Here is a 23,912-nt window from a genome sequence, read left to right on the forward strand (position 1 = left end):
GAGTGAAAAATCCTAATCTCGAAATATGCCAACCCAACAAGTACCTTCGGAGACACCTGTAGAGCACCTTTATAATCACCCAGTTACGTTGTGACGTTTGGTAGCACACAAAGTGTTCCTCCGGTAAACAGGAGTTGCATAATCTCATAGTCATAGGAACATGTGTAAGTCATGAAGAAAGCAATAGCAACAAACTAAACGATCAAGTGCTAAGCTAACAGAATGGGTCAATTCAATCACATTATTCTCCTAATGATGTGATACCATTAATCAAATGACAACTCTTTGTCTATGGCTAGGACACATAACCATCTTTGATCAACGAGCTAGTCAAGTAGAGGCATACTAGTGACACTCTGTTTGTCTATGTATTCACACATGTATCATGTTTCCGGTTAATACAATTCTAGCATGAATAATAAACATTTTTCATGATATAAGTAAATAAATAATAACTTTATTATTGCCTCTAGGGCATATTTCCTTCAGTCTCCCACTTGCACTAGAGTCAATAATCTAGATCACATCGTCATGTGATTTAACATCAATAGTTCACATCACCATGTGATTAACACCCATAGTTCACATCGTCATGTGACCAACTCCCAAAGGGTTTACTAGAGTCAATAATCTAGTTCACATTGCTAGTGTGATTAACACCCAAAGAGTACTAAGGTGTGATCATGTTTTGCTTGTGAGAGAAGTTTAGTCAATAGGTCTGCCATATTTAGATCCGTATGTATTTTGCAAATTTCTATGTCAACAATGCTCTGCACGGAGCTACTCTAGCTAATTGCTCCCACTTTCAATATGTATCTAGATCAAGACTTAGAGTCATCCATATCGGTGTCAAAGCTTGCATCGACGTAACTCTTTACGACGAACCTTTTGTCACCTCCATAATCGAGAAATATTTCCTTATTTCACTAAGGATAATTTTGACCATTGTCCAGTGATCTACTCCTAGATCACTATTGTACTCCCTTGCCAAACTTAGTGTAGGGTATACAATAGATCTGGTACACAACATGGCATACTTTAAAGAACCTATGGCTGAGGCATAGGGAATGACTTTCATTCTCTTTCTATCTTCTACCGTTGTCGGGCTTTAAGTCTTACTCAATTTCACACCTTGTAACACAGGTAAGAACTCTTTCTTTGACTGTTCCATTTTGAACTACTTCAAGATCTTGTCAAGGTATGTACTAATTGAAAAAACTTATCAAGCGTCTTGATCATCTCTATAGATCTTGATGCTCAATATGTAAGTAGCTTTACCGAGGTCTTTATTTGAAAAACTCCTTTCAAATACTCCTTTATGCTTTCCAGAAAATTCTACATTATTTCCGATCATCAATATGTCATTCACATATATTTATCAGAAATGTTGTAGTGCTCCCACTCACTTTCTTGTAAATACAGGCTTCACCAAAAGTCTGTATAAAACTATATGTTTTGATCAACTCATGAAAGCATATATTCCAACTCTGAGATGCTTGCACCAGTCCATAGATGGATCACTGGAGCTTGCACATTTTGTTAGCACCTTTAGGATTGACAAAACCTTCTGGTTGCATCATATACAACTCTTCTTAAGAAATCCATTAAGGAATGTAGTTTTGACATCCATTTTCTAGATTTCATAAAATGTGGCAATTTGCTAACATGATTCGGACAGACTTAAGCATCGTTACGAGTGAGAAAATCTCATCATATTCAACACCTTGAACTTTGTCAAAAACCTTTTTCGACAAGTCTAGCTTTGTAGATAGTAATACTACTATCAGCATCCGTCTTCCTCTTGAAGATCCATTTATTTTCTATGGCTTGCCGATCATCGGGCAAGTCAACCAAAGTCCACACTTTGTTCTCATACATGGATCCCATCTCAAATTTCATGGCTTCAAGCCATTTTGCGGAATCTGGGCTCATCATCGCTTCCTCATAGTTCGTAGGTTCGTCATGGTCAAGTAACATGAACTCCAAAACAGGATTACCGTACAACTCTGGTGCGGATCTTACTCTGGTTGACCTACGAGGTTCGGTAGTAACTTGATCTGAAGTTTCATGATCATCATCATGAGCTTCCTCACTGATTGGTGTAGATGTCATAGGAACCGGTTTCTGTGATGAACTACTTTCCAATAAGGGAGCAGGTACAGTTACCTCATCAAGTTCTACTTTTCTCCCACTCACTTCTTTCGAGAGAAACTCCTTCTCTAGAAAGGATCCATTCTTAGCAACAAAAGTCTTGCCTTCGGATCTGTGATAGAAGGTGTACCCAACTGTCTCTTTTGGGTATCCTATGAAGACACATTTCTCTGATTTGGATTCGAGCTTATTAGGTTGAAGCTTTTTCACATAAGTATCGCAGCCCCAAACTTTAAGAAACGAAAACTTTAGTTTCTTGCCAAACCATAGTTCTTAAGGAGTTGTCTCAACGGATTTAGATGGTGCCCTATTTAACGTGAATGCAGCTGTCTCTAATGCATAACCCCAAAACGATAGTGGCAAATCGGTAAGAGACATCATAGATTGCACTATATCCAATAAAGTACGGTTATGACGTTCGTACACACCATTATATTGTGGTGTTCCAGGTGGCATGAATTTGTGAAACAATTCCACATTGTTTTAGTTGAAGACCAAACTCGTAAATCAAATATTCGTCTCTGCGATCAGATCGTAGAAACTTTATTTTCTTGTCACGAGGATTTTCCACTTCACTCTGAAATTCTTTGAACTTTTCAAATGTTTCAGACTTATGTTTCATCAAGTAGATATACTCATATCTGCTCAAATCATCGGACTGCATACATCAGTATGTATTATTTCCAACAAGTTTGTTGCTCGCTCCATTGTTCCGGAATACGGAGTCTTAGTCATCTTGCCCATGAGGCACGGTTCGCAAGCATCAACTGATTCATAATCAAGTGATTCCAAAAGCCCATCAGCATGGAGTTTCTTCATGCGCTTTACACCAATATGACCCAAACGGCAGTGCCACAAATAAGTTGCACTATCATTATTAACTTTGCATCTTTTGGCTTCAATATTATGAATATGTGTATCACTATGATCGAGATCCAACAAACCAATTTCATTGGGTGTATAACCATAGAAGGTTTTATTCATGTAAACAGAACAACAATTATTCTCTAACTTAAATGAATAATAGTATTGCAATAAACATGATCAAATCATATTCATGCTCAACGCAAACACCAAATAACATTTATTTAGGTTCAACACTAATCCCGAAAGTATAGGGAGTGTGCGATGATGATCATATCATTCTTGGAACCACTTCCAACACACATTGTCACTTCACCCTTTACCTAGTCTCTGTTCATTCTGCAACTCCGTTTCAAGATACTACTCTTAGCAACTGAACTAGTATCAAATACCGAGGGTTGCTATAAACACTAGTAAAGTACACATCAATAACATGTATATCAAATATACCTTTGTTCATTTTGCCATCCTTCTTATCCGCCAAGTATCTAGGGGCAGTTCTGTTTCCAGTGACCAGTCCCTTTGCAGTAGAAGCACTTAGTCTCAAGCTTAGGTCTAGACTTGGGCTTCTTCACTTGAGCAGCAACTTGCGTGTCATTCCTTTTGAAGTTCCCCTTCTTCCCTTTGCCCTTTTCTTGAAACTAGTGGTCTTGTCAACCATCAACACTTGATGCTTTTCTTGATTTCTACCTTTGTCAATTTATGCATCACGAAGAGCTTGGGAATCGTTTCCATTATCCCTTGCATATTATAGTTCATCACTAAGTTCTAGTAACTTGTTGATAGTGACTAGAGAACTTTGTCAATTACTATCTTATCTGGAAGATTAACTCCCACTTTATTCAAGCAATTGCAGTACCCAGACAATCTGAGCACATGCTCACTGGTTGAGCTATTCTCCTCCATCTTTGTAGGCAAAGTACTGTCAGAGGTCTCCTACCTCTCGACACGGGCATGAGTATGAAATACTAATTTCAACTCTTAGAACATCTTATATGCTCCGTGGCGTTCAAAACATTTTTGAAGTCCTGGTTCTAAGCCGTAAAGCATGGCACTAAACTATCAAGTAGTCATCATACCGAGCTTTGCCAAACGTTCACAACGTCTGCATATGCTCCTGCAATAGGTCCGTCACCTAGCGGTGCATCAAGGACATAATTCTTCTGTGCAGCAATGAGGGTAATCCTCAGATCACGGATCCAATCCGCATTATTGCTACTAACATCTTTCAATTTATTTTTCTCTAGGAACATATCAAAAATAAACAGGGAAGCTATGTGCGAGATATTGATCTACAACATAGATATGCAAATACTATCAGGACTAAGTTCATGATAAATTAAAGTTCAGTTAATCAAATTATTAAAGAACTCCCACTTAGATAGACACCCCTCTAATCATGTAAGTGATCACATGATCCATATCAATTAAACCATGTCCGATCATCACGTGAGATGGAGTAGTTTTCAATGGTGAACATCACTATGTTGATCATATCTACTATATGATTCACGCTCGACCTTTCGGTCTCAGTGTTCCAAGGCCATATCTACATATGCTAGGCTCGTCAAGTTTAACCTGAGTATTCTGCGTGTGCAACTATTTTGCACCCGTTGTATTTGAACGTAGAGCCTATCACACCCGATCATCACGTGGTGTCTCAGCACGAAGAACTTTTGCAACGGTGCATACTTAGGGAGAACACTTATACCTTGAAATTTAGTGAGAGATCATCTTATAATGCTACCTTCGATCTAAGCAAAATAAGATGCATAAAAGATAAACATCACATGCAATCAATATAAGTGATATGATATGGCCATCATCATCTTGTGCTTGTTGATCTCCATCTCCGAAGCACCGTCATGATCACCATCGTCACCGGCGCGACACCTTGATCTCCATCATAGCATCGTTTGTCGTTTCGCCAACTTATGCTTCTAAGACTATCGCTACCGCTTAGTGATAAAGTAAAGCATTACAAGGCGATTGCATTGCATACAATAAAGTGACAACCATATGGCTCCTGCCAGTTGCCAATAACTCGGTTACAAAACATGATCATCTCATACAATAAAATATAGCATCATGCCTTGACCATATCACATCACAACATGCCCTGCAAAAACAAGTTAGACGTCCTCTACTTTGTTTGTTGCAAGTTTTACGTGGCTGCTACGGGCTGAGCAAGAACCGTTCTTACCTACGCATCAAAACCACAACGATAGTTCGTCAAGTTAGTGATGTTTTAACCTTCACAAGGACCGGGCGTAGCCACACTCGATTTAACTAAAGTTGGAGAAACTGACACCCGCCAGCCACCTGTGTGCAAAGCATGCCGGTAGAACCAGTCTCGCGTAAGCGTACGCGTAATGTCGGTTCGGGCCGCTTTATCCAATAATACCGCCGAACCAAAGTATGACATGGTAAGCAGTATGACTTGTATTGCCCACAACTCACTTGTGTTCTACTCGTGCATATAACATCTACGCATGTAACCTGGCTCTGATGCCACTGTTGGGGAACGTAGTAATTACAAAAAAATTCCTACGCACACGCAAGATCATGGTGATGCGTAGCAACGAGAGGGGAGAGTGTGTCCACGTACCCTCGTAGACCGAAAGCAGAAGCGTTAGCACAAGGCGGTTGATGTAGTCATACATCTTCACGATTCGACCGATCAAGCACCGAACGCACGGCACCTCCGAGTTCTGCACACGTTCAACTCGATGACGTCCCTCGAACTCCGATCCAGCCGAGATTTGAGGGAGAGTTCCATCAGCACGACGGCGTGGTGACGATGATGATGTTCTACCGACGCAGGGCTTCGCCTAAGCACCGCTACGATATGACCGAGGTGGATTATGGTGGAGGGGGACACCGCACACGGCTAAAAGATCCAAGAGATCAATTGTTGTGTCTATGGGGTGCCCCTCTGCCCCCGTATATAAAGGAGGGAGGGAGAGGCTGGCCCTAGAGGGGGTGCGCCAAGTGTGGGGAGTCCCACTAGGACTCCTAAGTCCTAGTAGGATTCCCCTTTCCTTTCTGGAGTAGGAGAGAAGGAAAGAGGGGGAGAGGGAGAAGGAAAAGGGGGCTGCACCCCTTGTCCAATTCGGACCAGAGGGGGGGGCGCCTCCTTCCTTTTGGCCTCTCTCCTCTATTCCCGTATGGCCCAATAAGGCCCAATACTTCTCCCGGTGAATTCCCGTAACTCCCCGGTACTCCGAAAATACCCGAATCACTCGGAACCTTTCCGATGTCCGAATACAGTCGTCCAATATATCGATCTTTATGTCTCGACCATTTTGAGACTCCTCGTCATGTCCCCGACCTCATCCGGGACTCCAAACTACCTTCGGTACATCAAAAACCATAAACTCATAATATAACTGTCATCAAACTTTAAGCATGCGGACCCTACGGGTTCGAGAACTATGTAGACATGACCGAGACACGTCTCTGGTCAATAACCAATAGCGGAACCTGGATGCTCATATTGGCTCCTACATATTCTGCGAAGATCTTTATCGGTCAAACCGCATAATAACATACGTTGTTCCCTTTGTCATCGGTATGTTACTTGCCCGAGATTCGATCATCGGTATTTCAATACCTAGTTCAATCTCGTTACCGGCAAGTCTCTTTACTCGTTCCGTAACACATCATCCTGCAACTAACTCATTAGTTGCAATGCTTGCAAGGCTTAAGTGATGTGTATTACCGAGTGGGCCCAGAGACACCTCTCCGACAATCGGAGTGACAAATCCTAATCTCGAAATACGCCAACCCAACAAGTACCTTCGGAGACACCTGTAGAGCACCTATATAATCACCCAGTTTCGTTGTGACGTTTGGTAGTTGATGTCTACTACACAACCTTCTTCTTGTAGACGTTGTTGGGCCTCCAAGTGCAGAGGTTTGTAGGACAGTAGCAAATTTTCCTCAAGTGGATGACCTAAGGTTTATCAATCCGTAGGAGGATAGGATGAAGATGGTCTCTCTCAAGCAACCCTGCAACCAAATAACAGAGAGTCTCTTATGTCCCCAACACACCCAATACAATGGTAAATTGTATAGGTGCACTAGTTCAGCAAAGAGATGGTGATAAAAGTGGTATATGGATGGTAGATAATAGTTTTTGTAATCTGAAAATATAAAAACAGCAAGGTAACGAATGATAAAAGTGAGCGTAAACGGTATTGCAATGCTAGAAAACAAGGCCTAGGGTTCATACTTTCGCTAGTGCAAGCTCCCTCAACAATACTAACATAATTGGATCACATAACTATCCCTCAACATGCAACAAAGAGTCACTCTAAAGTCAACATGCAACAAACGAAGAGATTATGATAGGGTATGAAACCACCTCAAAGTTATTCTTTCCAATCAATCCGTTGGGTTATTCCTATAAGTGTCACAAACAGCCCTAGAGTTTGTACTAGAATAACACCTTAAGACACAAATCAACCAAAACCCTAATGTCACCTAGATACTCCAATGTCACCTCAAGTATCCGTGGGTATGATTATATGATATGCATCACACAATCTCAGATTCATCTATTCAACCAACACATAGAACTTCAAAGAGTGCCCCAAAGTTTCTACCCGAGAATCACGACGAAAGTGTGTGCCAACCCCTATGCATAGGTTCATGGGCGGAACCCGCAAGTTGATCACCAAAATATACATCAAGTGAATCACGTGATATCCCATTGTCACCACAAATACGCACGACAAGACATACAACAAGTGTTCTCAAATCTTTAAAGACTCAATCCGATAAGATAACTTCAAAGGGGAAACTCAATCCATTACAAGAGATTAGAGGGGAAAGAAACATCATAGGATCCAGATATAATAGCAAAGCTCGCGATACATCAAGATCGTATCACCTCAAGAACACGAGAGAGAGAGAGAGATCAAACACATAGCTACTGGTACATACCCTCAGCCCTGAGGGAGAACTACTCCCTCCTCGTCATGGAGAGCACCGGTACGATGAAGATGGCCACCAGAGAGGGATTGCCCCCTCCGGCAGGGTGCCGGAACGGGTCTAGATTGGCTTTCGGTGGCTATGGAGGCTTCTGGCGACGGAACTCCCGATCTATTGTGCTCCTCGGTAGTTTTAGGGTACGTGGGTATATATGAGTGAAAGAGATACGTCAGGGGAGCCACGAGGGGCCCACGAGGGTGGAGGGCACGCCCTAGAGGGGTGGGCGCGCCCCCCTGCCTCGTGGTCCCTCGTTCCTTTCCTGACGTGCACTCCAAGTTTTTCCAGTAGCTTTCCTTCCAAAAATAACTTCTCCAGTTGGTTTCATTCCGTTTCGACTCTGTTTGATATTCCTTTTCTTTGACACACTGAAATAGGCAAAATAACAGCAATTCTGGGCTGGGCCTCCGGTTAATAGGTTAGTCCCAAAAATAATATAAAAGTGGATAATAAAGCCCAATATTGTCCAAAACAGTAGATAATATAGCATGGAGCAATCAAAAATTATAGATACATTGGAGACGTATCAGTAGCACACAAAGTGTTCCTCCGGTAAACGGGAGTTGCATAATCTCATAGTCATAGGAACATGTATAAGTCATGAAGAAAGCAATAGCAACAAACTAAACGATCAAGTGCTAAGCTAACGGAATGGGTCAAGTCAATCACATCATTCTCCTAATGATGTGATCCCGTTAATCAAATGACAACTCTTTGTCTATGGCTAGGAAACATAACCATCTTTGATCAACGAGCTAGTCAAGTAGAGGCATACTAGTGACACCCTGTTTGTCTATGTATTCACACATGTATCATGTTTCCTGTTAATACAATTCTAGCATGAATAATAAACATTTATCATGATATAAGGAAATAAATAATAACTTTATTATTGCCTCTAGGGAATATTTCCTTCACTTCGGGTCCATAGTTATTAGCTAGATGGCTTTTCTCTCTCTTTGGTTCTCAATACAAAGTTCTCCTCAATGTTCTTGGAGATCTATTCGATGTAATACTTTTTCGCGATGTGTTTGCCGAGATCCAATGAATTGTGGATTTATGATCAAGTTTATCTATGAATATTATTTGGTTCTTCTATGAATTCTTATATGCATAATTTGATATCTTTGCAAGTCTCTTCGAATTATAAGTTTAGCTTGGCCTACTAGATTGATCTTTCTTGCAATGGGAGAAGTGCTTAGCTTTGGGTTCAATCTTGTGGTGTCCTTTCCCAGTGACAGTAGGGGCATCAAGGCACGTATTGTATTGTTGCCATCGAGGATAAAAAGATGGGGTTTATGTCATATTTCTTGAGTTTATCCCTCTACATCATGTCACCTTGCTTAATGCATTACTCTGTTCTTATGAACTTAATACTCTAGATGCATGCTGGATAGCGGTCGATGTGTGGAGTAATAGTCGTAGATGCAAAATAATCGTTTCGGTCTACTTAACACGGACATGATGCCTATATTCATAATCATTGCCTAGATATTCTCATAACTATGCGCTCTTCTATCAATTGCTCAGCAGTAATTTGTTCACCCACTGTAATACATGCTATCATGAGAGAAGCCACTAGTGAAACCTATGGCCCCGGGTCTCTTTCTTATTATATTGCATCTTATTTTATTTACATTGCATCTCGTTTACTATTTTGCAATCTTTACTTTCCAATCTATACAACAAAAATACCAAAAATATTTATCTTATTATCTTTATCAGATCTCAATTTTGCGAGTGACCGTGAAGGGATTGACAACCCCTTTATCGCGTTGGTTGCGAGGTTTTTGATTGTTTGTGCAGGTACTAGGTGACTTGCGTGTTTTCTCCTACTGGATTGGTACCTTGGTTCTCAAAAACTGAGGGAAATAGTTACGCTACTTTGCTGCATCACCCTTTCCTCTTCAAGGGAAAACCAACGCATGCTCAAGAGGTCAAGAAGGATTTCTGGCACCGTTGCCGGGGAGATCTATGCTCAAGTCAAGTCATATCAAGTACCCATCATAAACTCTTCTCCCTCGCATTACATTATTTGCCATTTGCCTCTCGTTTTTCTCTCCCCCACTTCACCTTTGCCGTTTTATTCGCCCCTTTTCCGTTCATCTCTTTTCGCTTGCCTCTTGTGTGTCCGTGTGTTAGATCGTTTGTTTCACCTTCATGGCTAGTCCTTCTATCATTGTTAGTACTCCCGATAGTGAAGTTTTTAATTTTAAACGAAGGGAGGGAGAAAATCTAAAAGATGCTTGGTATAGAATTTGCAATGCTCAAAATAGATCCACTACAAAGCAATCTACTTCCGTTCTTCTTCGCAATTTCTACGTTGGCATCACCCCTTGGAATAGATATATTCTTGATACCATTAATGGAGGGAATTTATTGGGTAGCCATACTTTTGATTCTTATAATGCTATGATAGATTTGTTAGGCCCACCACCTCTTTTGGTCAATGGAACTATTTTAACCTTGGAACATGTGATGCAAAGGCTTGATATTATTGAAAATAAAATTGCCACTGTAGAGTTGATCGAGAATTTGGATAAAAAGATTCACAACCAAATTGCCCAATATCGGTCTAAGGTAGGAGTTACTCTGAATTTTTTTTAGGGAAAAGGAACCCATAGTTAATGAAAAGATAGATCAAGATTCCACTAGAATTGATAAACTTGAGGATATTATTACTAACTTGGGGTCTGCTTTTTCTGCCGTTGGAAATACCTCAAACCATCCTACTACCAAAGTTGCCAAGTTTATGTATGTTCCTAAAAATAAGGGTCAATCTTCTAGTAAGGACAATGAAGATCTCAAATCAATAAGTGTTCACCCCAACCTTTTCGCTATCATTAAGGAATCTTTTGCTACAAATGAATTTCTTGATTTCTTGCCTAGGAGTTTGATCTTCAACAAAAACAAAGAACCTCCTAAGGAATATGAGTGTTCAATTGAAGAATTGCATACCAAAGATGACAATACCTAGATCTATTCTTTCTTTTATGCCTAGCTAGGGGCGTTAAACGACAGCGCTTGTTGGGAGGCAACCCAATTTTATTTTTGTTCTTTACTTTTTGTTCATGTTTAGTAATAAATAATTTATCTAGTCTCTATTATGATTGTGTTTTTTATGTTTTAATTAGTGTTTGTGCCAAGTATATCCTTTAAGATCTTCTTGGGTGATTGTTGTTTGATCTTGCTGAAAAAAACAGAAAGTAAGCGCTCACAAAAATAATTTTCATTTTTTACCAGTGATCGATAAAATACCAATTCCAACTGAGGTAGATCAATATGCAAATTATTTAAGTCTTCCTAATTTCTAAGAATATTTGGAGTTACAGAAGTATTCGAAACCTCCAGATTGCTACAGCCTGTTCTGTTTTGACAGATTCTGTTTTTCGTGTGTTGTTTCCTTATTTTGATGAATCTATGGCTAGTATCGGGGGGTATGAACCATATATAAGTTGGAATACAGTAGGTTTAACACCAATATAAATAAAGAATGAGTTAATTACAGTACATTAAAGTGGTGGTTTGTTTTCTTATACTAACGGAGCTCATGAGATCTTCTGTTAAGTTTTGTGTTGTGAAGTTTTCAAGTTTTTGGGTAGAGATTTGATGAATTTTGGAACAAGGAGTGGCAAGAGCCTAAGCTTGGGGATGCCCAAGGCACCCCAAGGTAAAATTCAAGGAAAACCAAAAGCCTGAGCTTGGGGATGCCCCGGAAGGCATCCCCTCTTTCGTCTTCGTCTATCGGTAACTTTACTTGAGGCTATATTTTTATTCACCACATGATATGTGTTTTGCGTGGAGCGTCTTGTATGATTTGAGTCTTTGCTTTTTAGTTTACCACAATTATCCTCGCTGTACGCACCCTTTGGGAGAGACACACATGAATCGGAATTTATTAGAATACTCTATGTGCTTCACTTATATCTTTTGAGCTAGATAATTTTGCTCTAGTGCTTCAGTTATATCTTTTTAGAGCACGGTGGTGGTTTTATTTTATAGAAATTATTGATCTCTCATGCTTCACTTATATTATTTTTAGAGTCTTTTAGAAAAGCATGGTAACTTGCTTTGGTTATAAAACTAGTCCTAATATAATGGGCATCCAAGATGGGTAAAATAAAAACTTTCATATAGAGTGCATTAAATATTATGAGAAGTTTGATACTTGATAATTGTTTTGATATATAAAGATGGTGATATTAGAGTCGTTCTAGTTGAGTAATTGTGAAACTGAGAAATACTTGTGTTGAGGTTTGCAAGTCCCGTAGCATGCACGTATGGTAACCGTTGTGTGACAAATTTGAAGCATGAGGTGTTTTTTGATTGCCTTCCTTATGAGTGGCGGTCGGCGACGAGCGATGGTCTTTTAATACCAATCTATCCCCTAGGAGCATGCGCGCAGTGCTTGGTTTTGATGACTTGTAGATTTTTGCAATAAGTATGTGAGTTCTTTGTGACTAATGTTGAGTCCATGGATTATACGCACTCTCACCCTTCCACCATTGCTAGCCTCTCTTGTGCCATGCAAATTTTGTTGGTACCATAAACTCATCATTTACCTTCCTCAAAACAGCCACCATACCTACCTATTATGGCATTTCCATAGCCATTCCGAGATATATTAGCATGCAACTTTCCACCATTCCGTTTATTATGACACGCTTCATCATAGTCATATTGCTTTGCATGATCATGTAGTTGACATCGTATTTGTGGCATGGCCACCATTCATAATTTTTTATACATGTCACTCTTGATTCATTGCACATCCCGGTACACCGCCGGAGGCATTCACATAGAGTCATATTTTGTTCTAAGTATCGAGTTGTAATTCTTGAGTTGTAAGTAAATAAAAGTGTGATGATATTCATTATAAGAGCATTGTCCCATCTGGTGAAAGGATGATGGAGACTATGATTCCCCCCCCCCCCAAGTCGGGATGAGACTCCAGACGAAAAATAAAGGAGGCCATAAAAAAGGCCCAAACAAAAAAATGAGAGAAAAAGAGAGATGGGGCAATGTTACTATCCATTTTCCACACTTGTGCTTCAAAGTAGCACCATGATCTTCATGATAGAGAGTCTCTTATGTTGTCACTTTCATATACTAGTGGGAATTTTTCATTATAGAACTTGGCTTGTATATTCCAATGATGGGCTTCCTCAAATTGCCCTAGGTCTTCGTGAGCAAGCAAGTTGGATGCACACCCACTTAGTTACTTTTGTTGAGCTTTCATACACTTATAGCTCTTGTGCATCCATTGCATGGCAATCCCTACTCACTCACATTGATATCTATCGATGGGCATCTCCATAGCCCATTGATACGCCTAGTTGATGTGAGACTATCTTCCTCCTTTTTGTCTTCTCCACAACCACCGCTCTATTCCACCTATAGTGCTATGTCCATGGCTCGCGCTCATATATTGCGTGAAAGTTGAAAAAGTTTGAGAATGCTAAAGTATGAAACAATTGCTTGGCTTGTCATCGAGGTTGTGCATGATGGGAGCATTTTGTGTGACGAAAATGAAGCATGGCCAAACTATATGATTTTGTAGGGATGAGCTTTCTTTGGCTATGTTATTTTGAGAAGACATAATTGCTTGGTTAGTATGCTTGAAGTATTATTATTTTTATGTCAATATTAAACTTTTGTCTTGAATCTTTTGGATCTAAACATTCATGCCACAATAAAGAAAATTACATTGAAAATTATGTTAGGTAGCATTCCACATCAAAAATTCTGTTTTTATCATTTACCTACTTGAGGACAAGCAGGAATTAAGCTTGGGGATGCTTGATACATCTCCAACATATCTATAATTTTTTATTGTTCCATGCTATTATATTATCTATTTTGGATGTTTAATGGGCTTTAATATGCTCTTTTATATTATTTTTGGGACTAACCTATTAACCGGAGGCCCAGTGCCAGTTTCTGTTTTTTTGCCTATTTTAGTGTTTCGCAGAAAAGGAATATCAAACGGAATCCAAAATGAATGAAACCTTCGCGAGGATCTTTCTTGGAACAAATGCAAACCATGAGACTTGGAGTGGAAGTCTGGAACTCCGTGAGGCGTCCACGAGATAGGAGGGCCCGCCCAAGGGGTAGGTGCGCCCACACCCTCGTGGGCCCCACAGAGCTCCACCGACGTACTTCTTTCGCCTATATATACTCTTATACCCTAAAAACATCAGTGGGAGCCATGAAACCACTTTTCCACCGCCGCAACCTTCCGTACCCGTGAGATCCCATCTGGGGCCTTTTCCGGCGATTTGCTGGAGGGGGATTCGATCACGGAGGGCCTCTACATCAACACCATAGCCTCTCCGATGATGTGCGAGTAGTTTACCACAGACCTTCGGGTACATAGTTATTATCTAGATGGCTTCTTCTCTCTCTTTGGTTCTCAATACAAAGTTCTCCTCGATGTTCTTGGAGATCTATTCGATGTAATACTTTTTTGAGGTGTGTTTGCCGAGATCCGATGAATTATGGATTTATGATCAAGTTTATCTATGAATAATATTTGGTTCTTCTCTGAATTCTTATATGCATGATTTGATATCTTTGCAAGTCTCTTCGAATTATCGGTTTAGTTTGGCCTACTAGATTGATCTTTCTTGCAATGGGAGAAGTGCTTAGCTTTGGGTTTAATCTTGCGGTGTCCTTTCCCAGTGAAAGTAGGGGCAGCAAGGCACGTATTGTATTGTTGCCATCGAGGATAAAAATATGGGGTTTATGTCATATTGCTTGAGTTTATCCCTCTACATCATGTCATCTTGCTTAATGCATTACTCTGTTCTTATGAACTTAATACTCTAGATTCATGTTGGATAGTGGTCGATGCGTGGAGTAGTAGATGCAGAATCGTTTCGGTCTACTTAACACGGACGTGATGCCTATATTCGTAATCATTGCCTAGATATTCTCATAACTATGCGCTCTTCTATCAATTGCTCGGCAGTAATTTGTTCACCCACCTACATGCTATCATGAGAGAAGCCACTAGTGAAACCTATGGCCCCCGGGTCTCTTTCTTATTATATTGCATCTTATTTTATTTACATCGCAACTCGTTTACTATTTTGCAATCTTTACTTTCCAATCTATACAACAAAAATACCAAAAATATTTATCTCATTATCTTTATCAGATCTCACTTTTGCGAGTGACCGTGAAGGGATTGACAACCCCTTTATCGCGTTGGTTGCAAGGTTCTTGATTGTTTGTGCATGTACTAGGTGACTTGCGTGTTATCTCCTACTGGATTGATACCTTGGTTCTCAAAAACTAAGGGAAATACTTACACTACTTTGCTGCATCACCCTTTCCTCTTCAAGGGAAAACCAACACATGCTCAAGAGGTAGCACTATGTTGTGTACCAGACCTGATGTGTGCCTTGCCATAAGTTTGGCAGAGAGGTACCATAGTAAGCCAGGAGTGGATCAGTGGACATCGGTCAAGAACATCCTGAAGTACCTAAAAAGGACTAAGGATATGTTTCTCATTTATGGAGGTGACAAAGAGCTCGTCATAAATGGTTAGGTCGATGCTAGCTTCAACACTGATCCGGATGACTCTAAGTCACAAACTGGATACGTATTTATATTGAATGGTGAAGTTGTCAGTTGGTTCATATTCGATCTGGGTGTAATACCCAGTTCGTTGGGTCCAATGAAAATCTTTTGTGACAACACTGGAGCAATTGCCTTAGCGAAGGAATCTAGGTTTCACAAAAGAACCAAACACATCAAGAGACACTTCAACTACATTCGTGAAAAGGTCAAGGACGGAGACATAGAAGTTTGCAAAATACATACGTATCTGAATATAGCAGACCTGTTGACAAAGCATCTTCCGCGTGAAAAACATGTTCAGCACCAAGACTCCATGGGTGTTAGATTCAATACAATGTAATCTAGATTATTAACTCTAGTGCAAGTGTGAGACTAAAGGAAATATGCCCTAGAGGCAATAATAAAGTTGTTATTTTATATTTCCTTATTCAGAATAAAGGTTTATTATTCATGCTAGAATTGTATTGACCGGAAACTTAAATACATGTGTGAATACATAAAGAAATACCATGTCCCTAGTAATCCTCTACTATACTAGCTCGTTGATCAAAGATGGTTAAGGTTTCCTAACCATAGACATGTGTTGTCATTTGATAACGGGATCTGCCCGTTAGCTTAGCATATGATCGTTCAGTTTATTGCTATTGCTTTTTTGATGTCAAATATATTCCTTCGACTACGAGATTATGCAACTCCCGGATGCCGGAGGAATACCTTGTGTGCTATCAAACGTCACAACATAACTGGGTGATCATAAAGATGCTCTATAGGTATCTCCGGAGGTGTTTGTTGAGTTGGCATAGATCGAGATTAGGATTTGTCACTCCGTGTATCGAAGAGGTATCTTTGGGCCCTCTCAGTAATACACATCACAAGAAGCCTTGCAAGCAAAGTGACTAAGGAGTTAGTTGGAAGATGATGTATTACAGAATGAGTAAAGAGACTTACCGGTAACGATATTGAACTAGGTATGAAGATACCGATGATCAAAATCTCAGGCAAGTAACATACCGATGGCGGAAGGGAATTACGTCTGTTATCATAAGGTTCGACCGATAAAGATCTTCGTAGAATATGTAGGAGACAATATGGGCATCCAGGTTCCGCTATTGGTTATTGACCGGAGAGGTGTCTCGGTCATGTCTACATAGTTCTCGAACCCGTAGGGTCTGCACGCTTAATGTTCGTTGATGATATAGTACTAAATGAGTTATGTATGTTGGTGAGCGAATGTTGTTCGGAGTCCCGGATGAGATCACGGACATGACGAGGAGCTCAGGAATAGTCCAGAGGTAAAGGTTGATATATGGGATAATCGTGTTAGGCTTCCGGAAAGGTTCTGGAATTCACCGGAAGGGGTTTTAGATGTTTCCCGAAATGTTTGGGTACGAGAACACTTTATTTGGGCCAAAGGGTAAAGCCCACGAGGCTTTTGGAAATTGCAAAAGGAATTTTTGCCGAGGCCAGGATCCAGACGCTAGGGACCCTGGCGTCTGGGTCCAGATGTCGAGAACCCTGGCTTGTGGTCCTAGAGTCTGAGTAGGACTCTTGCCTTTCGGGCAAAACCGACTTTGAGGAGGATTTTACTCCAAGTTCCGACCCCATGGCTCAACATATAAATAGAGGGGCAGGGCTAGCACCCAAGACATCAAGATTCACCAAGCCGTGTGCCGGCAACCCCGTCCCCTCTAGTTTATCCTCCGTCTAGTTTCTGTAGTGCTTGGCGAAGCCCTGCGGAGATTGTTCTTCACCACCAATCGTCACCACACCATCGTGCTGCCGGAACTCATCTACTACTTCGCCCCTCTTGCTGGATCGAGACGGCGAGGACGTCATCGAGCTGAACATGTGCTGAATGCGGAGGTGACTTACGTACGGTACTTGATCGGGACGGATCGTGAAGGTGTACGACTACATCAACCGCGTTGATAAACGCTTCTGCTTAGCGATCTTCAAGGGTATGAAGATGCTCTCCCCCTCTCGTAGCTATGCATATCCATGGATAGATCTTGTGTGTGCATAGATTTTTTTTAATTTTCCATGCAATGTTCCCCAACAACAGATCACCTTGTCCAGTAAATATCTTGCATTCCTCATCGTCGTCATCATCATCACCATCATCATCTATTGTTTTCCCATTCTGTTTGGTGTGGAAGAATCCTAGTAGAGAAACTAACATGGAATGAGCTGAATGGATGTTGGCTTTATTATGCTACTATGGTGTAATGGCATAAGAATAGTGAAAGACAATCTACCCTCCATTTCAGCAGATGGGTCCATTAGCTCTAATTTTCCACCTACATCTCCATCTCGAGCACTGTTGTATTGATGTAGACGAAAACCATCCCCATGAGGTATATTTTCAAATGCATGAATTTGAATAAGATGTGTGTTTCATGGATGATGCTTCGGTGCCTTAAGGCACCTACCTTTGTGTCTATGACATGTGGGCCCTACAGGTGGCTGGCCCATATGTCAGTGACCCAAAGGCAAGTGCCTTTAAGGCACCGAAGCTGCGTCCGTGTTTCATAGGGAAGATAGAAAAGGTACTTGTAAGGTTATATTGTCATGATGGGATAACATGTATGGTGTGTGTGTGTGTGTGTTTGTACTTGGTGAAGGGAGTGTGAATGCACCTGCCATAGATTGGTTGGATGATGGTACATTATGTCGTATTCTACGCATGTTTCCTTTGTAGTAGCATTTATTTATCTTTCGCTCCCATTCTTGCATATTGTTCTCTCATACGACGTTGTTTCTGCTCCAAAGAAGCATCTGGCATTGATACATAATTAGGAATACCTTATAGACAAACTCAAAGGGAAAAGAATCATAATATTTGCTACAATTAGTCAATAATGTTATCGCCGGGATACCTTCCATTTCAATAGAGTTCCCTAAGATACTTCCAAACTTCCGAGCAGAAAGCTTGATTGTCTGTGTGTGACTTCAGTTAATGACATGTCAAATACGTCTCAAACATCTCTCGTTTGTCGTTGGTAAGTGGGATTGTTCTACAACCAATCGGTATCACAATCTCGCTCAACAACAAGCCCACTACATGGTATGTATAGGATCTGGCTGACACCAAATTGAACTGACTCAGTTTGACCAATATCTATAGAAACACATTGCATGATATACTAATCGCAATGGTAGGCAAAATTTAGTTTCTGAAACTACAAGATGATAGTTGGACGTTGTTGGTTGGTGCTTCTTTTTCTAGTCAGGAGATCTGGAGCTTCTTACAATAATCTTCTTCATTATCTTTGGATAGTGTAGCATAAAAAAGCACGATCACTTCATTGTTTGTGCTCTATATAATTATTTTGGCGAGGTGGCAATGATTTTTTTAAAATTCATCATTTTTTTGAATTCATGATTTTATTTAAATTTATGATTGTTTTGAATTAAAGAATATTTTCACATTCGCAAACTTTTTAAAAAAATTCAAGAACTTTTTCCAAAACAGGTGAATGTACTACTAAAAATCAAACTTTAATTTTTCTTTCTTGAACTTGAAGTTTTTTAACTAGGCTGTTGATGACGAGAGAGTGGTTGCGGGCGAATTGATAATTTGCCCTAGGTTCACTCTGCAAGGTCAATATGCCCCATCTTTACATTGCAATTGATAAAATGCTTCATCTTTGTTCTGCCTCTAGACACAGAATCTTAGGCATGTCGTCAAACTTGAGGAACATGGCTTCACTTGTCTTGAGTGGCAACACACATGACAACCATGTGAGTATGCGGTAGTTTTTTTTAATCGAAAGGAGGAAGTTGCAGTTGGACAACTATGTGCATGAGTATTTCTCTTTAGATAGATTTAGGGCTGCTCAATGGCCAAAAGTTGACCTTGACTTCAAGTTGTTTGCACCTACATTCAAGAGGGGCCCCGGGAAGCGTAGAGTGAATATGATGAAAAGTTGATTGAAAGGTGGTGCTAGGTCAAAGAGCATGAAAAAAGATAAGAAAAACAACTAGGTAGCAAAAATAGATGCAAAATGTGCTATGATTTGGGACATAGGCAAGCAAAGTGCCCACTGAATGACACCCAAAAAGGGTAACATGCCTTCTTCTTTGTAAATTGATATCCTACGAATTAATTTACATTTGACAATGTATGCATGTGATGGATGCCAGGAAGGAGTAGAAAGAAGGTGAAGGCTACCTTGATCGATGTATGTGATGATCAAACAAATGATGGTCCTACAATTGTCACCCCAACAACTCCCAGTAGAATGTTCATAACCATTCCACCAAGCTTGGAAAATAGTCTTAGGCCCGTCATGAGAAGGTGAATTGATAACTTGCTTATTTGTAATATTTCACTTTTTCACTATTTGCATTCTCATCTAAAGTTGAACTGGTAAATTGTAGCTTGCTTGCTTTGGTAATTGCTAACAAAGATGGTCAATCTTCAATGCATACAACCTCTCCAAGGAAATAACTCCCAAGAGAACTACTGCATCAACTCTCAAAAAGATAATCCCAAGGTGTACTGAGCTTAGCTCAAATGGTTAGGGTCATTGTTGTGGAACTAGCCCAACAGGGTTCAAGTCGTAGACTTGGTATTGGTGCCCACATTTCCCTACATTTACTTCATACTTCCAGGCAATGGTCTTTCAATAGTAGGAGACATTCCCGTCGACTACAAGACGTCTGTGGTGACTTCGTCAATCTAAACATGTTGTGCTGACTTAATATCTCGAAGGTGCTCATAGACGGTAGGGTGTGCGTGCCTGCGTACGTAGGGGTGAGTATATATCTATTTATATGAGAGTCTACATTTGTATTGTGTTACAAAAAGGACGCTGATAACGCCCACACATGTGGTGGGAGCGACATCCGCCCACACGCCTTATAACACACAGACTGCGCCATGTCACCGCATGCATGCATGTGAGAATCTTTTTTGATTTCCAATTTTTAAAATGTTTTATCTCTTAAATGAAAAATTCGATTGAAGATCCGTTTTCACCATTAAATCCATCGTGATGAGATCTTCGAAACTAGATCTCATACAATATGTTTCGACGACTTTTTTTGAGGGTTAAAATTTGCCATGTCTATTACACATGAATTGCCATGGTGTATACACTGAAGTTGCCATGATATGTTTCAACTATTTTCTTCTATATTTAAAAGTAAATTTTGACATATTATAAAATGGAGAATTAAGAAACTAGACTTGCCATGAACCATAAACTAAAATTGACATGATACATGCACTTAAAATTGCCATGGTTCATACAAAAAATAATTTTCATGATCAAAGTACTGGAATTGCCATGATCAAAATACTAAAACTGCCATGCCCTATAAACTAAAATTGCCACATGGCAACTTTAGTGTAAACATCATGGCAACTTTTGGGCAAATTTTTTTATCGAAACATATCAACATGGGATCTAATTTTGAAGATATCGTCGAGACGGATTTAATGGTGAAAACGGATTTTTAATTAGATTTTTTAATTAGGAGATAAAACATTTTTAAGATGCAAACAAAAAAGATCCCTGATGACGTGGCAAAATGAATGGTAATGGAGGCGTTTGAGCCATGTTGCTTCGTGTCACACGTGTGAGCGTTAACATTTGCGTAAAAAAAGATAATCCCAAGGAAGAACAAGAGGAATCATTGCATGCCAACTTGAGATTTGCTCTATTTTATGACATGTTTGTGATGTGTTAAGAATTGAAACCTTCATCTATGTGTTGAAACTTAAGATTTTCCTTGTGATGTGAAAATTGGAACCCATGTAATGGATAACTTCATATATTTGAATGAGTAATGCGACAAACTTGATGGATAACAAGTATATATGCCATTTTCTCTGCTATAGTTGCTTAGAATTGGCAGAAATTTGAACAGTACACCACTATGAATATACTTGTTTTCTCATATGTTTTTTATATTTTTTCCAGGCAGTTCAATTTTGCCAATTCGTTTTTGTTTTTGTCACATGATAAAGAACTAAAGATACGTCATCAAATTAAGTGTGTGGCATTTTGCCTAGAGGAAGAGCAAAGACGAGACATATTGGCGTAGGCAGAACAAATATGGGGCAAATGATCAATTGGCCCGCGGTTGCGAGCGTCGCAGAGCGAGCAGAAATTAATGGCCCACGGTCTGCGTTGGCTTGTGCGAGCCCTAGCGCGCCATTCAGCCTTGAATAGGCTCCTCTAATTGTCTTTTTCTCCTTTATTAACGACGTGAGTATACCTCGCTTAGCGTGAACCGTATGAGCGCTCGCCTGAACAGCCTGCGCCAATGGGTCGGCCCAGCACCCGAGGCCTTAAGCGTTTTTCTTCATCTTTTTTCTTTAATTTTTTTATTTTGTTCGTATTTTGAAATATTTTAATATATATATTACAAAAAACACTATGCCTAGTAATATAGCACACAGGGAAATTTGGCGCGTTCAGCGCCGCGGAAGCCAACTGGCGCCCACTGCAGCTCCTAGTGGGCCGGCTCATCAACGTGCCACTCAATTATAGCGCGACAAACCATGCGTAAATGTGACCGTATGTAGAATCGAGCTCACACGACTACATTTGTTCTTTTTGCTAAAAAAGAGACTACATCACTTCTCTGGAATTGCTTAGCTAACCACTAGAGCTTCTAAATGCTAGTCACTGATATCAACGTGATTTGTTTTAGAACTAATGCAAACGCTCTATTTATTACTCAGTCATTTACTATATCGCTTAGATTTTTGTGTTATTTAAAAACAATTGGGAAAACTTTTTTTATGAAAAAGTTCACGAATTTCATAAAAAATGTTCAGCAATTTTGAAAAAAGTTCATCGATTTTGAAAAAAATCATTATATTTTAAAAAGCTTCATCCTTTTTGAAAAAGATCATCAAAATTGGAAAAAATTCATCAATTTTTAAAAAAGTTCATGGAATCTTAAAAAAGTACACTGAATTGGGAAAAAGTTCACCGATTTTCAAAAATTCAACGTTTTTCAAAAAAAATCACCAATTTTTAAAAAATCATTGATTTTTGGAAATTTTGCATCAATTTGAAAAATGTTCATCAAATTTGGAAAAAATGCATTTTGAAAAAAAAGTAAAGAAAATAGGAAAAGTATATGAAAGAAAAGAAACAGAAAAAAGGAAGAAAAAACAGTTCAGGAAAAACTCACAAAAAAAAAGAAAACCCCAGTATAATAAACGAAAAGGAAAAGGATTATCCCAACGTGTTGTCAGGCCCGTTGGTTAGTGTGTGTTACACTTAGGGCATCTACAATGGAGAGGCGCCTGTACGGGTGCTTAGATAATCAAAAAAATAATTATGTAGTTTGCGTCGATGTAGGAGTCTGTTACCCCAACGCACGGACGCCTATTCTAGCGCTCACAAACTTATTTTTCCTTGTAAAAAATATCCATACCTCCTCCTAAAAAGGGTCGTACGAACAGAAAAAGAAGGAAGCGCCCGACGACTCGGCTGGCATCGATGATAGACAGAATCCTAGAATTGAATGGGATTTGATCAAAACGGCCAGGAACGAAACCCTGACGTCGGGCCTAAGCGCCCGCATTGTACATGCCCTTAGGCTGCAGGACGCGGGTTTGATTCTCTCCCGCGCACAATTTTTGTGCATTAAAACCAGAAAGAAAAGGTGTGGAATGCGCCGGTCCAACACGCGGCAGGGGTTGTGCATCGGTTTGCCCAACGATTTATTATAACCGACGCCTGAAGCGCTAAACAGGAAACGCCAAGCGAGATATAGCTCGCGCGCTTTATTGCCCTTATAAAAAGTGCTCACGCTTTAATTAAATCAACACCCATAATTCCAGATTTCTTGCTCTTTTTTTTCTTTTGATGTTTCTAGGTCTGTTGTTTGGGCCTTATTTCCTTGAGCTCAAGTGCTCAACCCATCCCCCGGCCCAATCCTCTCTCTAAGTCCAAACTTCCAAGTTCGCACGCGTGCAGTCTGCGACGCGGTTGTGAGGCGGCGCAGGCGGCTGCCGCGGCCAGGAAGCCACGTCCGGGCGTCCAGCGCCCCCGAACTGCCGCCCTCGTCTGTTTGCACCGTGTCCCTTGTCTCACCTCCCGACGCCACCACTAAACGCCGTCGCCACGAAGTTCCGTTGCCTCCGCTCGGAGACCGCTTCCGGAAGATAGGCACAGATTTGTCATTGCGGGGGCATCGCCACGCCCCCCGGGTGCAGGACAACTGTTCTCTTTGGAGATTCGTCGACTACATCGCTGGAACTTTCTCCATCTTTACCAACTCCGGTCGCCATCGGTGAGAGCCTCTGTCCAATTACTTCGTTACATTTCCTCCAAACAAATTTGGTGTCGTAGTTA

This window comes from Triticum dicoccoides, chromosome 7A, assembly GCF_002162155.2.
Source record: "Triticum dicoccoides isolate Atlit2015 ecotype Zavitan chromosome 7A, WEW_v2.0, whole genome shotgun sequence".
NCBI lineage: Eukaryota > Viridiplantae > Streptophyta > Magnoliopsida > Poales > Poaceae > Triticum > Triticum dicoccoides.